Genomic DNA, 17,703 nt, shown 5'->3' on the forward strand with positions numbered 1-17,703 from the left:
GCACATAAAGGCAAAATAAAAAGTAGTTATGGAGATGAAATGAAATAACTTATATAAAGCACTTAGAATAGCTTGGTCATAGTGCTCAATAAATAGTAGCTACTATTATATTATTATTGTAACATTATGTATAATGTATATATAATATATTTTCATAGTTTATATGTATATTATATATATTTATTATTTCACTGTATTATCGTTGTTAGTTGGTAGAATCACATTGGCATTCCAGAATCAGGGACTCTATAAAGAATGAGTGTCTATGCAAGCGATATAAAGGAGCTGTCTAATAAGACCCAGGCGAGCAGAGCAAGGTAAGAGCTCACACATGGGGGCTTCCCTGGTGGTGCGGTGGTTAAGAATCCTCCTGCCAATGCAGGGGACACAGGTTCGAACCCTGGTCCGGGAAGATCCCACATGCTGTCGAGCAACTAAGCCTGTGTGCCACAACTACTGAGCCTGCGCTCTACAGCCCGCAAGCCACAACTACTGAGCCTGTGTGCCACAACTACTGAAGCCCACGCACCTAGAGCCTGTGCTCCGCAATAAGAGAAGCCACCGCAATGAGAAGCCCGTGCACTGCAACGAAGAGTAGCCCCTGCTTGCCGCAACTAGAGAAAGCCCTCGCAGTAACGAAGACCCAATGAAGCCAAAAAGAAATAAAATTAAATCTTTAAAAAAAAAAAAAAAAAAAAAAAAAGGAGCTCACACATGTATTACAAAGGTCAGAAATCATAGAGCAGAGAAGGACAGGAGAGTCAGAGACTTTTGTTTCCAGGGTAACTCTCTATCCTGTTCATTGATTTTTTGGAGATCTATGGAGACAGGAAAAAGTTAATGTGGCTAACTTAGACCCTGCAGGTGGATATAATTTGGAATATTTGATTAGGTTGAAGAATGAATGAGCATGGAGATATCAACTTTTTTTTTTTTTTTTCCAGCAGATAGAACCTAACAGTTTTCAACAGCTATTAGAGATTGAACATTGCTTGTCTTAGGCAGAGACATGCAGCAGTTCTTAGCAGAGGGTTGAAGAAGCCTGCCTGGCAAGGCCTGGTAAGATGGTGTGCAGGCTAGATTAGGGAGCCCTGTTGGAAGGTGGAGAGCTAGTGAGGGCAGTGGTGGGTGGGGTTGTGGATATTTTGTACTTAGGATTTTTTGGGAAAAGTCAGCGTGGTGGTGTTGGCCTTGACTCAGTGAACCCTGCAGGCACTGGCCTTGGGAACTTTTGCTAGGATTCCACAGTGTTCACAGAGTCTGGGGTGGTGAATGCTAGGATAAATCTGAGTCTGGAGTTTTAAATGTTTGTCAGTCTTGGGCTTTTCATGCCCTGCAGTGACTTAATTTCAGTGTGACTTCACTTGGTATGGAAGTTGGGGAAGGGGAAGAGGTGAAGGGAAGTAGCCAGTCTAACGTGTAAAGGAAAGAGGTATAAGATTAATTTAGTCTGTTCCTAGCTCTACTTTGCATTGTTAAAGAGAACAAAAAAAATCATTCCTACTGTTATCTTTTGTCCTCTCTATTCTGTGCAATTTTAAGGTAGTACTTTTTGACTAGTTTTTGTTTAATTAGAATGACAAATCTGCAAAATTCTTTAAGATTAAAGCGGGGCTCTTTTATACATGTTGATAGGTACATAAATCTGTTTCAGGGCTCCAAATTAACTGTCCTGTGCCATCAGTCATATGTTAAAGGACTCCTTATGCGCATGTAACACAGACCCCTTTTTAGCTTCCACGTTGCTTGAATAATCTTGCTTTTTGGTGCCATGGTCTTGAGAAATAATTTCGTAATTTTCCTTTCCAGGGCCACATTTCCTGAGTCATTTGGTTATCTTTCTAATGGCATGTTATGAAAACTGTTTTTCCCATTGACCTTGCTTCTCTTGACTTTTTGAAAAACGTATCCTTTTTGTTTTCTGAAAAGGTTTTTATCTCAGCCTTTGCTCTTGCCAACTTATTGATAAGAGATCTGGAATCAAGTGGAAGTTTTGGGAAACATCTTGATGTTCTACTGTTAAGTAGGTATAATGCCCTCAGAACAATTGCTTTTTTCATCTATAGACTCCTAAGACTTTTCCATTTAAAAAGCATTATTTAAAAATTTTTGTGGTTCGGTAAATTATTAACATGGAGTTTCAATTTCGGGCTTAGCACATACTTTGTTTTTAATGTGGTAAAATATACGTAACACAAATTTACCATTTTCACCATTTTTAAGTGTACAGTTCAGTGTCACTAAGTACATTCACAGTGTTGTGCAGCCATCACCACCATCCGTCTCCAGAACATTTTTAATCTTGCAAAACTGAAACTCCTTGCGCATTAAACAATAACTCCCCATTCCTCCCTTCCCTCAGCCCTTGGCAATCACCATTTTATTTTTTGTCTATGAATCTTACTACCTTAAGTACCTCGTATAAGTGGAATTATGCAGAATTTGTCTTTTTGTAACTGGCTTATTTCACTTAGCATAATATCTTCAAGTTTTATCCACGTTGTAGCATGTGTCAAAATTGTCTTCATTTTTAAGGCTGAATAATATTCCATTGCATGTATAGGCCACATTTTGTTTATCCATTCATCCACTGATGGACACTTAGTTTGCTTCCACCTTTTGGCTATTGTGAGTAATGCTGCTATAAACACGGGTGTGCAAACATCTTTCTGAGTCCATTTTCAGTTCTTTTAGGAACATACTCAGAAGTGGAATTGCTGGATCATATGGTAATTTTATGTTTAAGTTTTTGAGATATCACCATACTGTTTTCCACAGTGGCTGCCCCATTTTACATTGCCACCAGCAATGCACAAGGGTTCTAATTTTTCCATATCCTCACCAACACATGTTGGTTTTTAATTTTTTTAAAAAATAATAGTCATCCTCATGAATACGAAGTGGTATCTCATTATGATTTTGATTTGCATCTCCCTAAAGTTGTTGAGCATCTTTTCATGTGCTTATTGGTCATTTGTGTATCTTCTTTGGAGACATGTCTATTCAAGTCCTTTGCCTATTTAAATTTTTTTGTTGATGTTTTCTAGTTGTAGGAGTTCTTTATATATTCTGGATATCAAATTCCTTATCAGATATATGATTTGCAAATACCTTCTCCCATTCCATGGGTTGCCTTTTCACTCGGTTGACAGTATCCTTTGATGCACAGAGTTTTTACTTTTGATGAAACCTAGCTTATCTATTTTTTCTTTTGTTGCCTGTCCTTTTGGTGTCATGTCCAAGAAATTAGTGCTGAATCCAATGTCATAAAGCTTTCCCCCTATGTTTTCTTCTAAGAGCTTTATCATTTTAGCTCTTATGGTTAGGTCTTTATCCATTTTTAGTTTTTAATTAAAAATTTTGGGGTATGGTGTAAGATAAGGGTTCAACTTCATTTTTTTTTGCACATGGATATCCAGTTTTCCCAACACTATTTGCTGAAAAGACAATCTTTTTGCCATTACATGCTTTTAGTATTGTTGTTGAAAATCATTTGATCATATATGTGAGGGCTTATTTCTGGGCTCTCTATTCTATTCAGTTGGTCTATATGTCTGTCTTTATGCTAGTACCACACTCTTTTGAATACCATAGCTTTATATAAAGTTTTGAAGTTGGGAAGTGTGAGACCTCCAACTTTGTTCTTCTTTTTCAGGATTGTGTTGGATATTAGGGAATCCCTTGAGCTTTCATTTGAATTTTAGGATGGCTTTTTCTATTTCTGCAAAAAATGTCATTGAGCTTTTGATAGAGATTGCATTGACTCTGTAGATCGCTTTGGGTAATATCAACATTTCAACAGTCTTCAGTGAACACAGAATGTCTTTCCATTTGTCTGTGCCTTCTTTAATCTCTTTCAGCAATGTTCTGTAGTTTGAGTGTCCAAGTCTTTTGCCTCCTCGGTTAAGTTTATTCCTAAGTATTTTATTCTTTTTGATTCTGTTGTAAATGGGATTGTTTTTGTAATTTCCTCTCCAAACTGTTTATTGTTAGTATATGGAACTGCCACTGAATTTTGTGTGTTAATTATGTATCCTGCAACTTCGGTGAATTTGTTTATTAGTTCTAACAGTTTTTTTTTGGTGGAATCTTTAGCGTTTTCTGCATGTAAGATCATGTCATCTGTAAACAGAGGTAGTTTTACTTCTTCTTTTTTGATATGGATGCCTTTTATATCTCTTTCTTGCCTAATTTCTCTTGTTAGGACTTCCAGTACTATTTTGAATAGAAGTGGTGAAAGCAGGCATCCTTGTCTTATTCCTGACCTTACAGAAAAGGCTATCAGTCTTTCACCATTGTTTATTTTTTTTTTTCCTTCAATTTATGCTTTGATTGAAGCCTTTGGCTGAGAAGGCAAACTAAATTAAGTACTGTGAGGAAAGCTAAAACAGTGCTGAAATTGTGAACTTATTCTTGAACTGTAAATTCTTATGAAAATAGCTTCTGTAAAGGAGGCTGCCCCAAGATTTAAGCCAGAATAAGTAGCAGGGAGAGCATCCTCATAGTTTTAGAAGCAGCTGAGGTTCTGAAAACTCAAAGAGGCTTTTTTACCTTTTCAGTCTGTGCGAGCACATAGATTTACGTTCACACTGTATTTTTAGCCTTATAGTGTAAATGTATCTGAGTACATACTGCTCCGTGTAGGACTGAGGGAATGCAGTCAGAAAGAATAGAGGGAACCAACGTGTAGACACTTTGGGCTGCATACTAGTGGCTTTTAGTGGAATTCTTCCTATAAACTAATCACGATGATGGTAGCAGTAATAGTAGCTGCTACACCACCACATCGTGTCCTAGGCACATTAGCTACACTGCCTTTTGCAACATCACTGCACAAGGTGTAGGTGTTGGCATCCTCTTGTTACAAGGAAGGAAGCAGTCCTGAGAGGTCAAGGTGAGGGTCCCAAGCTGCTACATGGCAGAACCAGGATTTGATACTAAGTCTCTGACTGCTCAGTCCTTTTGCTTTCCCCTAAATTTGTTGTCCTTGTTTGATTTTAGTTCTGATACCATATCTTAAGCTCCTTTAAGTATGGACCTTGATTCATTGTGGTACCAAGAAAGTGCTGGTCAGATAATAAATGAAGGTACTGCATATATGTTCTTTGGTTGGTTAATTTGATCTCTGAGAAGCTGATATCACTTCTCTAGCCTGCCCCTCTCTTAGCTCCGTCTTTCTGTGCTTGCTTCTCTTTAAAGGCTGGAGAAGGCTGTGCTGAAATTGAGTCAGGCCTTTGTGTCATTAGCACCCCTCTAGAGGGAGTGGAGAGCTGTTTATCAATACACCTGCTTCTACCCAGAGTAGAAACCTGTTAATTGAGAATTAACGACCCCCAAAATATTATTCCTTGTTATTGTTACTGTATTAGTGTGTAGACCAGGCTGACATTGGTTAACTCAAGCAACTCTATATTGAGCAGTAAGGACAATAATGTAATAAGAGCTGTTATCATGAATAATGCTATCATTATGAGTGCTTTGAAAGATACTATCACATTTGATCCTTATAATAATCCCTTAAGGCAGATGAGGTAACTGAGACTCAAGTAAGTTAAGTGACTTGTTCAGGGTTGTCTAGCTAGACCATTCCATCAAAAGCAGGTCTCCCCTGTTTTTCTCCATTACGGGATCCAGCTTCTTGCCAATTTCAAGCATATATTGCCTCAAAGAAGGCAGGGGTCTCATCTGGCATCACAGCTGTGTCCTCAGTGCCTAGAGTAGGACACGGCACAGTAGAAGAACAATAAGTATAAAGCTGGGAATCTGAGAGTAGATTTCGTGGTTCCAAGTTCAGGGCTATATCGCAGTTGTCTCCTGGGGTGAAAAAGGTCATTACAGGGCATCATGGATCAAAGAAGTGGTTCGTTGTTGCTACTGCTCCCTTCCCCTGGACATTAAAGGTCTAAACTCATTGATTTTAAAAAACTTTTTTTGAAGTACAGAATACATGCAGAAAAGTACACCTAATCATATGTTATGTAACTCTGTGAATTTTCACAAACTGAACATGTCTGTGTAATGAGCAGCCCGCGAAACATGTGAGCAGCCCGCGAAACATGTTTCCAGCTCCTCACACATCCTCCTGGTGCTCTTCCTCCCCTGTCACATGCACAAGGATAACTACTGTCCTGCCTGCTGAAAGCATAGGTTAGTTTTGCCTTTTCTTTTTTTTTAAAAAAAATTTTTTAAATTTATTAATTATTATTATTATTATTTTTTGGCTGTGTTGGGTCTTCGTTTCTGTGCGAGGGCTTTCTCTAGTTGTGGCAAGCGGGGGCCACTCTTCATCGCGGTGCGCGGGCCTCTCACTGTCGCGGCCTCTCTTGTTGCGGAGCACAGGCTCCAGACGCGCAGGCTCAGTAGTTGTGGCTCACGGGCCCAGTTGCTCCGCGGCATGTGGGATCTTCCCAGACCAGGGCTCGAACCTGTGTCCCCTGCATCGGCAGGCAGATTCTCAACCACTGCGCCACCAGGGAAGCCCAGTTTCGCCTTTTTTTAAAAAAAAACTTAATGTAAGTAGAATTTATATTCCACAAAATGCCGTTTGGTGTCTGGCTTCTTTTGTTCAACATTATGTTTGTGAGATTTTATATTGTTGTGGATGTATTGATTCTCCTGCTTGAGTAAGGAGTATTCCATTATTTGAACATAGCAGTTTTATCTCTTCAGCTGTTGGAGGGCATTTGGGTAGCTCCTAGTTTTTGTCTTTTATGAATAGTGCTGATGTGAACATTCTAGTACATATCTTTCGGTGAATGTATATATACATGTTTGAATCCTTTGGATTTTAAATTAACTATTCATTAAGTAAACATTTAAAAATTATTTCAGTTTCATATTGTATCTAAGTAAGGGAGAAGGTTATGGAGGGAAAAAAGAAGCGATGGAGGGAGGCAGAGGGACAATATGGGGAGATAAAATTGGGACAGGAAAAGATTGTAGAGAAGAAAGGGTGAAGAAAGCCAGAGGCAAGCGTACAGCCATTGAGAGGGACTCCTCAGTAAAGTGAGCTACTGAAATGGAATCCTGTCCCAATCCTGAGTGTGGACTTCAAGATATCATTACTTCTTTTTCTTTTTTTTTAATTAATTAATTTTTTTGGCTGTGTTGTGTCTTTGTTTCTGTGCTAGGGCTTTCTCTAGTTGCGGCAAGCGGGGGCCACTCCTCATCGCGGTGCGCAGGCCTCTCACTATCGTGGCCTCTCTTGTTGCGGAGCACAGGCTCCAGACGCGCAGGCTCAGCAGCTGTGGCTCATGGGCCCAGCTGCTTCGCGGCATGTGGGATCTTCCCAGACCAGGGCTCGAACCCGTGTTCCCTGCATTGGCAGGCAGATTCTCAACCACTGCGCCACCAGGGAAGCCCAAGATATCATTACTTCCTGAAATGCACGTGTCTCTTTAGCCTCATCAGCTCCTCTCAGAGGCTCTTTGGCCTCCAGTCCAGCCACTGCCCTCCATCTGCAGTGTCAGCACCACCAGCTGTTGTCTGACTAGTCTCTTCACAAGTGTTCTAGCTCCTCTCTCATCTGTTTTCTACCTAGCAGCCATTTATATTATTTTCAGGAAATCTAAAAAATGTAAGTTAAAAATCAAAAGTAGATCTTGTGATCATTCAGAGCTATTGAATGGCTTCCCTTTGCTCTTAGAATAAAACCTCCAAATGCTCAATGATTTGCCATGTGATTGGGCACCTCTCCCCTGTTCAGCCTTATATTGTGTTGCTTTCCCCGTGGTTTACTTCCGTAAAGCTTCACTGACCTTCTCTTTGTTACCAGAAGGCCCCAAGCCCTTTTCCAGTGGGGGCTTTTGCTCACCTTCTTCCTTTTCCTGGATCATTCTTTCTCCTCCTGTTATGAATTGTTTGATTTCTACAATGCTTCAGATTTAGCTTGAATGTAAATTTTTCAGAGTTTCAGAGGGCTCTCCTAGCCCCCATCTAAATTAGATTTCCTGGTTGTGTTCTCCTGTAACATCTTATTTTTTTTTTAACTTTTTATTTTATATTGGATTATAGTTGATCAGCAATGTTGTACTAGTTTCAGGTGTACAGCAAAGTGATTCAGTGATACATACACATGTATCTATTCTTTTTCAAATTCTTTTCCCATTTAGGTTGCTCCTGTAACATCTTATTTTAGCACTTCTGCCATTTGAAATTATATTCACAGCTGATTATTTATTTAATGCTGTGTCTTATGCCATACTTTTAGCTCCATGAAGGCAGGCACCATGCCTGTTTTGTTCAGGACCTTACACCCTGTATGTGGCACAAAGTAGGCACTCAGTAAATACTTGTTGAAGCTCTAAGAAACTGTGCTGTGAGTGGAATGATCTCAGTGACCCACCACTGGGAAGTACTGTCTGTATTGCCAAAGTGCCACTAGAGGAGTGTTGATCAGGACTGAATGGCAAGTAGGTTAAGTGTCAGTCTACAGTATAACAGGTATTGTATGACTGTATCTGTGTACAGAAGTCTTCTATACATGTGTACATATGTATATCTAAACGTATGGAGGAAGGTTTGGAAGGATATTTAAAAACCTCAATTCAGTGGTTAACTTGGGAGAGGGAAGGAGTATGAGCCGTGAAGGGATACTTGGTACTTTGATTTCCATAGTATTATAATTTTTTTTATAGTGAAAGGTTTTTACTTGTGTGATTCATTTAAAAAAAGGTAGATCTGGCTTAAAAACAGTTTCTGCTGTAGGAGCCCAGAGGGATGAGACAGCATCAGGGGAAATTTTTATTAGTATTAGGAGAAAACACAGACATTGGGATAGAAGGTAGAAGAAACGGACTTGAGGAAGAATGAAATTCAAAAGAGAGCATCTTTGTCACTTTGTGCTCTTCCCGGTGTAGGTTTATCATCAGGACTCTTTGTGTGAGTATATACTTTATATTGTAGGAATGACAGAACTTTCAATAGCATTCCTGGGAAAGAATATAAAATTTATTTTACTGTGAATTGGATATTGGATACTGACCATGGCCACCAGTGGATTCAGAGCTCTAAATAGACAATATCTATCTATCTGTCTCTCTCTCTATCTATCTATCTATCATCTTTTTACCATAAAGAAATGGACAATAACTGTATTTAGCATTTGTGAGTAGTATAAAGCTCTTTTTTTCATTGGCTCTTTTTTGCCCTCAGTAAATCTGTGAGGAATGTTTTTATAATCATCCCTTTAAAATTTTTTTTAAAACATGTGAGGACATAAGTCTCAGAGAGATTAAGCAACTCATTCAGGGTTACTTAGCTGATAAGTGGTGGAGAACAGGACTGGATCCCAGGTCTTCTCTGCCAGATATTATTTATTTATTTTTCAAGAAAGCATTGGCCAGAAAAAGATAGGAATCACTTATTAATATAGTATACTGTGAAACAGGTGTTTTGGCCATCTACATTTGTGAAACATCTTTAGATATGGTAGTAAGAAAACCCATTTACTGGATGGATTTCAGAAATTTCTTAGGCAGTTGAGACTAAAACTTAAACATCAGGAAGAGGTCAGTATTAGAAGTCATTCAGAAAAAGTAGCTGTCTAAAATAACAATATTTTCTAGGCAATAAGTTACTACAAATGAGCTGGCTCTCAGTGTTGCAGATAATTTGACAAGAGTTTGTAGATGTCTACAAATTAAAGACTAAACAATTTCATAGTTGGAACTGGGGCACAAGTTAAACACATGTAGTTATTTTATTGTCTGTCACTGATTCATTCTTTGACCTAAATTCTCAGACTCCTTCGTATTTTTTTTTTTGCTTTTTTCCATTATTCAAGTTATTGAACAGTTGGAAGCTTAAGTGATGTTGCAAATTTTAGCTAAAAGCATGTAATTATTGGCATTCTGGAATAATTTCTTATAGCACAGCCCTGTGTATTTATTTAATTTTTCCTAAGAGTAGTATTGATTATATTTTTGGATAATAAAAATGTCTTCAGGAGTTGTTTGTTATTGGCAGGTTTTTATAAATACACTAGTCTCCCTTTATCCATGGGAGATATGTTTCAAGAACCCCCAGCGATGCTTGAAACCACAGATAGTACTGAGCTCCATATATACTTATGATAAAGTTTAATTTATAAATTAGGCACAGTAAGAGATTAACAGCAACAATAATAAAATAGAACAATTATAACAATATACGGTAAAAAAGTTATGTGACTGTGGTCTCTCTTTCAAAATATCTTGTACTGTAAGCACCCTTTTTCTTCTTAAGATGATGGAGGTGATCAAATGCCTACATGATTAGGTGAAGTGAGGTAAATGGTACAAGAATTGTGCCTTAGTGTTAGGCTACTAATGACCTGATGGTTGGTCAGGAGGACGATCATCTGCTTCAGGTGATCTTGGATCATTGAGCCCTGATGATGTCAGCAGTTGTATGTCAGGAACAGACTATGACATGGTTGGGGATTCCTGATGGGACAGCCCGAGATCTCAGAAAGGGCATGAAACTTAAAACTTATGAGCTGTTTATTTCTGGAGTTTCCCATGTAATATTTTCAGACTTTGACCGTTGGTAACTGAAATCTTGGAAAGGAAAACTGCATTTAAGGGGGGACTACTATATATTTAGTATATCCATCTTTGTACATATTTGTGTAAGAAATAAAAGAATGTGTAATCAGAAGGGATTCTGGGGACCAAATAGTTCAAATGGAGAATTGAGAGTCCAGGTAGATTGGCAGAATTGCAGAGATACCAGGTCTTTAATCATGAGTTCAGGACGCAGCAGGCCAATACTTTAGGTGTGGAGGCCTAGGATTTAGAACTGAGCTATACTATCTTTAGACTTTCTAAAAAATTATGACTTGCTGCCACAGATTATGCCAGCAGTCATATTATAAGATTGGGTGACCCTTCCAAACTGGATCGTCAAATTAGTTAATATCTTCTTAACAGGAATGAATCCAAGAACGTGTTGGAGCTACATCTGGATGCAAATGAAGTAGTGTTACAAATTCTGAGCAGTCAGATAGATAATCCAATGATAAATTTTAAGCAGTGAGCTATATTGATATTACTGTCAACTTAGCAGGGATATCAAAAGAACACTTGGCAAGGAGTAAATAGTGTTTGTTACTGTAGTGGGAAAACCAAAGGGAATAGAGAGATTGGGGGACATCAAAGTAAAGCAGTTTATCTTTATGGTCAAGGACCTTCAGCATTTAAAGGATATTTAGATAAATGTTTCTCAAACTGTCTTTGGTGAAGGACTAGAGTTTTAAAAAACTTCCAGTCTGTCACCAACTGATACTTTTCTAAAATATAATAAGAAAGAATTACTAGAAAAATGAAATATTTATATTAGATCCTTCTTTATATTAGATTCATCAAAATTAAAACTACTCTTATAAATTGCTCTAAAAGTTTCTAAATTCTTACTCTCAGTATCTGTGCTTGTCTCGTCATGGATTAGTAATAGTTTATAGTCTAGCACTGGTCCATGGGCCCCACTTTGAGTGTCACTATTCAGAGGATTTCTACATTCTGACGGTCCCGGAGTTGGCCTTTTTGAGAATTCTACCTGAGGGGTGAGACAGTGTAGTACATTAGTGATAAGTAATTCCTAGCTACACATTGGATAATCTGAGATACTGGTTTCTTTTTCTTTTGAAACAAATACAGTAGAACAAATATGTTAGAAGCTTATAAGAATGAAGACTTCTCTCAAAACTTTCAGTTAGTTGGTTCAGTAAAAACTCAGACAGAGCATCATTACTTTGTTTATGTATTCTACATATAGACCAAAGAAGCATGACTTTTGAGTAAGGAGAGAATGTTTACAGTATAGTCTTTTCTGGGGAAACCTTCTTCCTTTATTCCTGCGCATTCTAAAGATCAAACATTTAAGGACTTCCCTGGCGGCCCAGTGGTTAGGACTCTGCGCTTCCACTGCAGAGGGCGCGGGTTTGAGCCCTGGTGGGGGAACTAAGATCCCGTATGCTGTGTGGCATGGCACCCCACCCCCACCAAAAAAAAAAAAAAAAAGATCAAACATTTTTTGCTATTTGCTTGTTAAAGCTATATATGGATTTATATTTTCTAAGTTGATAAACATCTTAACACTATGCCAGTGACTTGGGTGGCATTTCAGTTTTTCTGTCGAAACTGATGATTTTTATTGACTGGGCTGGGCACATTAAGTCAATTTTTATTATATTGTTTTTTGTTAAAATGTTAACATTTGCCATTTCAGGTGGTTTAATGTAGTTCATGGTAGAATTCATTTCTTTATAAAAACTTAATAAAGAACTGGTGTTGGCTTTTTAAGTCGTGTTATAGTATAATATTGTCTTAATCTAGTCTAGAGTTAACAGAATTTCAGGATCGGAAGGCATTAAACCCTAACAACCACCATGTGATATATTAGCCCCTTCTAATGCTTCCCTGCTAAGCGCCTGCCCAGGCTGTGCCTGCGTATCTCCAGTCACAGGGAAACTCCATGAGTCCCAAGGCCACTTATTGGGCAGCTGTGCTGTTAGAAAGTGCTTTTGTGTCACTTCTACATCTTGACACAGTATGGAACAAACAATCAGTCCTCGATGCGACAGCACTTCACATAAATGAAGATAGCTGTCATGTTTTGTATTTTTCTCTTCTGCAGGCTGACACATAGCCTTTGCTTATACCATGTGATTTGTGTCCTTTTACCATTCTTGTTGGCTTTTCTGAATGTGATCCAGTTAGTCTCTCTGCTTCTCAAAGTGTAATACCTAGAGCTGAATGACATGTTTGAGGGATGGTTTTAACCAGTGTGGAGTACAGTACTGTTATGTTCATTTTTCTGGAAGTTATATTCTCTGAGGTTGTATTGGACAGAGCTTTGTGTTGCAAACCATTGGCAGGTTGTAACCCATTGGTGTGTTATAAAATCATTTTAGTGGGTCTCGATCCACATTAAAAAAAATATGAAATAGGATAGAATTGAATAAAAAATATCAGTGCATTTCATGTAGTAGAGCTAAGTATTACAGAAAAATGTTTCAATTTGTATATATAGACACATAGACACTCGTGTATACACACGTACCCGTATATGTACATATATACTCAGCACATGTGTGTGTAGTGAGTGGTGGTATAAAGTGGTGATATGTAAGTTTCTTACTGTGTATCAGAAAGGTGTGAAAGCCTCTGGTCTAGACTAGAGGCTTCCCCTCCTTGCTTTTCTCTGATGGCTCCTTCTGTTCTCTTCCGGCTCTGCTACCACTTAGATCCTCCAGCTGATATTCTTCTCTTTGTTCGCCTGTGGGTCCTGCTGTGCAACATGAGGGGCATCCTGAGCTCCATTAGATTTGACTTGGGACCTGGGAAAATCATTTTACTGCTCTGATTCAATCTCTGCACGATGGGACCCCTTCTGATAATTTTTGTCTGTGGAATAAAGAAGGCATAGTAATGAGTTGAGGGGGTCAATTGAAGATTTTTGTTTGTTTGTTTGCTTTAAATTCTGAAAATTATTACCCAAGCAAAATTAAGGCTTTAATGAATACAGTGTTTGAGATAGACTTTCCTTCTCCATATTTCTGGTTTTGCAATTTGTGCTTTTGAATACTCCTAACAGTAATTATATACTCTGTGCCAGGCCCTGTTCTAAGCACTTTATATGTATCAAGTCAGTGGATCCTCATAACAGCTCCATGGAGTGTGACTGTCATCCCCATTTTACAGATGAGGAAACCAAGGAAGAGACCGATTATTTAACCTGCACGAGGCTTTAAAATTCATAGTGTATAACAATTGTATCTCAAATGGCAATCTAAGAAAAAAATCCTCTAAAACCACCTACACCTAAAATCCATGGATGGCACATTTGTCCCATTATCTTGTAGTTCCAGATATGCTCATATAGCAGATGCTAAGTTTTTTCATAATCACTTAAAGAGAAGAATTTTAGAATTTAAAAAACTTTTCTTTCATCTTTGGAAAGCACCTCTCACCAACAGGAAAGGGAATCCTTTAATGACACTTCAGAATCTATTAACTCTCCCTCTTCCCTCCGCTCTCCCATTCTCTCTCCCCTTCTCCATTTTTACCTCCACCTTGTTGTCTGTTTCTACTGCGGTTCACTCTTGTACTTTTTCTTGTTGTTTTTTCTTCTCTCTGTCCTCCCCTGTCCCCTACCAGTTTTCCATTTATTCTTTTCTGTACCCTGCCTTTGTACTGTTCATGTTCGCTCAAATTTATTTATTTATTTAAATTTTTATTTTATACTGGAGTATAGTTGATTAACAATGTTGTGTTAGTTTCAGTTGTACAGCAAAGTGATTCAGTTATACATATACATGTATGTATTCTTTTTCAAATTCTTTTCCCATTTGGGTTATTACAGAATATTGAGCAGAGTTCCCTGTGCTGTACAGTAGGTCCTTGTTGGTTATCTATTTTAAATATAGCAGTGTTCAAATTTATTTTTCATAAGAAGAAATATACTGAGCACCTAGTAAGTGTGAGGCACTGTGGAGATACAAACAAATAAAACGAATATCATGAAAATCAGTAAGAGGAAGATCAAAGCTCTGCTAGTTCATTCCCTTGAGAACGTGAGCCACTGGAGCATGCCAAGATAAATACTCTCCAGTCCTTTCCTGTAAGGAGCAGGAATTGAGATTGGGATTTAGCATATAGGTTATAAATGGTATAAAATATAAAGCAGAGTTCAGAGAATAGGGAATACATCCATTTAGGTCATGTTTGGGGTCAAGGAATGAAAATGGTGGCCTAAAACTGTTACAGGAATATTTTTATTGAACAAATTAAGTACTTGATATAAAAATTGCTTTTTCTAAAATTATGTTGTACATTAATTGTAAAAAACAGTATGTAAGGGCTTCCCTGGTGGTGCAGTGGTTGAGAGTCTGCCTGCTAATGCAGGGGACACAGGTTCGAGCCCTGGTCTGGGAAGATCCCACATGCCGCGGAGCAACTGGGCCCGTGAGCCACAATTACTGAGCCTGCGCGTCCGGAGCCTGTGCTCCGCAACGGGAGAGGCCGCGATAGTGAGAGGCCCGCGCACCGCGGTGAAGAGTGGCCCCCACTTGCCGCAACTAGAGAAAGCCCTCGCACAGAAACGAAGACCCAACACAGCCATAAATAAATTAAAAAACAAACAAACAAACAAACAAAAAACAGTATGTAAGTTGGCCTTGTCCCTGGGTATTTCTATAATATTTTTTAATGTAAGAATCACCAGCATTCCCACAGTTGGAATAGGAATCCATCCAGGACATTTATGTAATTTGTTTCAACTTTGATATGACCTTGGAGTACACTTGTCCTCTCCGGCTCCACTTGCTCACCTGTACTATATATGCAGTAGTTTTCAGGTGCCTCCTGTGTGCCACCAGGTAGGCTGCTGAGCACTAAGGGATCCAAGGTTTAATGTACTCTAGTTTATTATAGAGCTTTTGTTTTAGCAGAGCATCTGTCTCCTTGGTTTTGCCCTATTTAAGGACACTTGCAGGTACTTAGTTTTCCTTCCTCTCTCTTGATCAGATCCAACTAATTCTTAGAGCCCGGGTTCCAGTGAACCTTCCTTGACTACCTGCTGAAAGTGGTTTCTCTGCTCTCTCAACTCCTATTGTGCTTATTTTCTTTCACCACTAATTTGGCAATTAATCATGTTAATTGCTTTGTGACTGGTATCTATTGTTGTCTTGAATTGTTATTTAAATTGTGCCTTGTTTGACTTTCACAGGTTTGATTTTTGTCTTCTGATTACAGTTCAAGGTTCTTGAGAATAGAGACTCCTTTCTGTATCTCTTATAGCAGTGATCTTTTTTGATTATGTACCTCAAATAATTTGATTATGAACCCCTAATACATGCATATTTATTTAATTATAAAACATACTTGTATATTATAAAACATATATGACATATATTGAAAAGAATGATACACACACTATTACTGTATATAAAGTAGATAATCAACAAGGACCTACTGTATAGCACAGGGAACTCTACTCAGTATTCTGTAATAACCCATATGGGAAAGAATCTGAAAAAAGATATATGTATATGTATAACTGCATCACTTTGCTGTACACCTGAAACTAGCACAACATTGTTAATCAACTATACTCCAATATAAAATAAAAATTTAAAAAATGATATAAAATGAAATAAGCATTACTGTAAACATAATTTACATAATTTTAACATGGTATTTTCACTTGTCATACCTGAAAAAGTAATCTTTTTAAACTCAGGGCACTTGAACAACTATGTGGGAACTGAAAGAGAGTGCCAGGGTCAGTCTGTATATTACGTATTGGTAAGGATTAATTTCTCTCTCTCTGTCCATATATATATATACACACACATGTACATATACATATATATGCATATATATATATATATACACACATACATATACATATATATGCATACACACACACACACACACACACACACACACACACACACTCTTTTCCCCTGAGTTTTTCTTCCTGCATCCTAGTGCGTTGTCTTACATACTCACGTGAAGACAGACCATGGACCATTGACCTGTTAGGTGTAACACTTTAAATTTTATTTATTTATGCGAGGGCTTTCTCTAGTTGCGGCAAGCGGGGGCCACTCTTCATCGCGGTGCGCGGGCCTCTCACTATGGCAGCCTCTCTTGTTGTGGAGCACAGGCTCCAGAAGCGCACGCTCAGTAGTTGTGGCTCACGGGCCTAGTCGCTCCGCGGCATGTGGGATCCTCCCAGACCAGGGTTCGAACCCGTGTCCCCTGCATTGGCAGGCAGACTCTCAACCACCGCGCCACCAGGGAAGCCCGGTGTAACACTTTATATAGTCATCTTAGTAATGTTCAACAAATACTTATAAATTGATTTCAAGTAAAGAAATGTGTATCCCCCATCACAAATTTTTGGAAATGTTTCCATAAGAGTTAAGAAAAATTCAATTAAAGAAGAGATGAAGATCATGAAAATAGCTGTTTCAAAATTATTTAGTATTATGGGAAAGGAAAATGTGAACTTGCATAAGCACTTTTTCATAAGTTTATCGACCATTTGGATCCCTTTTTATGAAGTGCTCCTTTGGGTCTGCTAACTTAGTTATCTTTTTCTTATTAACACTACAGGAGTTCTTTATATGGTCTGGATATGAGCCTTTAATCAATTTTATAGGTTGCAGATATCATCTGTCACTCTGTGGCTTGTCTTTCACTCCCTTAATGGTGTTTTTTGATGAACGGGAGATCTAATATTAAGGTGATCCTATTTACCCATCTTTTCCCTTATAGTTAGTGCTTTTGGGGAATTTTTGTTCACCCCAAGTTCTTGAAGATATTCTTACATTATCTCTCTCCATCCCAAGTTATCTTCTAAAAATATTTTTCTTCACTGTTTACATTCAGAGCTTCAATCCACTTAGACTTGATTTTTGTGGAATATTACCAGGATAGGGATCAGGTTTCATACTTTTCACTGTAAGTATACCCAGTTGACCCAGCACCATTTATCGAAAACAATTTCCTTTCCTTACTTCTGTGTAAAGATGCCTTTGTCATAAATCAAGTGTCCAGATATGTGAGGATCTTTCCCTGGACTCTCTATTCTGTTCCACTGTTCTATTTGTCTGTCTTTGTACCAATGTCATTATTTTAATGATTTATAGTAATTTTTGATATCCAACAGAGCAAGTTCTCCTACTGAGTTTTTTTCCTTACTGTGGTAAAATAT

At 38.2% G+C, this 17,703-nt stretch overlaps 1 protein-coding gene across 1 annotated transcript in view; it reads left to right on the forward strand.

The window, feature by feature from the left end:
• BABAM2 (BRISC and BRCA1 A complex member 2) overlaps positions 1-17,703 on the forward strand; it is a 442,279-nt gene that overhangs the window by 13,938 nt on the left and 410,638 nt on the right. The gene's annotated exons all lie outside the window — the stretch shown is intronic.

The sequence above is a fragment of the Eschrichtius robustus genome, chromosome 15, assembly GCF_028021215.1.
Source record: "Eschrichtius robustus isolate mEscRob2 chromosome 15, mEscRob2.pri, whole genome shotgun sequence".
Taxonomy (NCBI): domain Eukaryota; kingdom Metazoa; phylum Chordata; class Mammalia; order Artiodactyla; family Eschrichtiidae; genus Eschrichtius; species Eschrichtius robustus.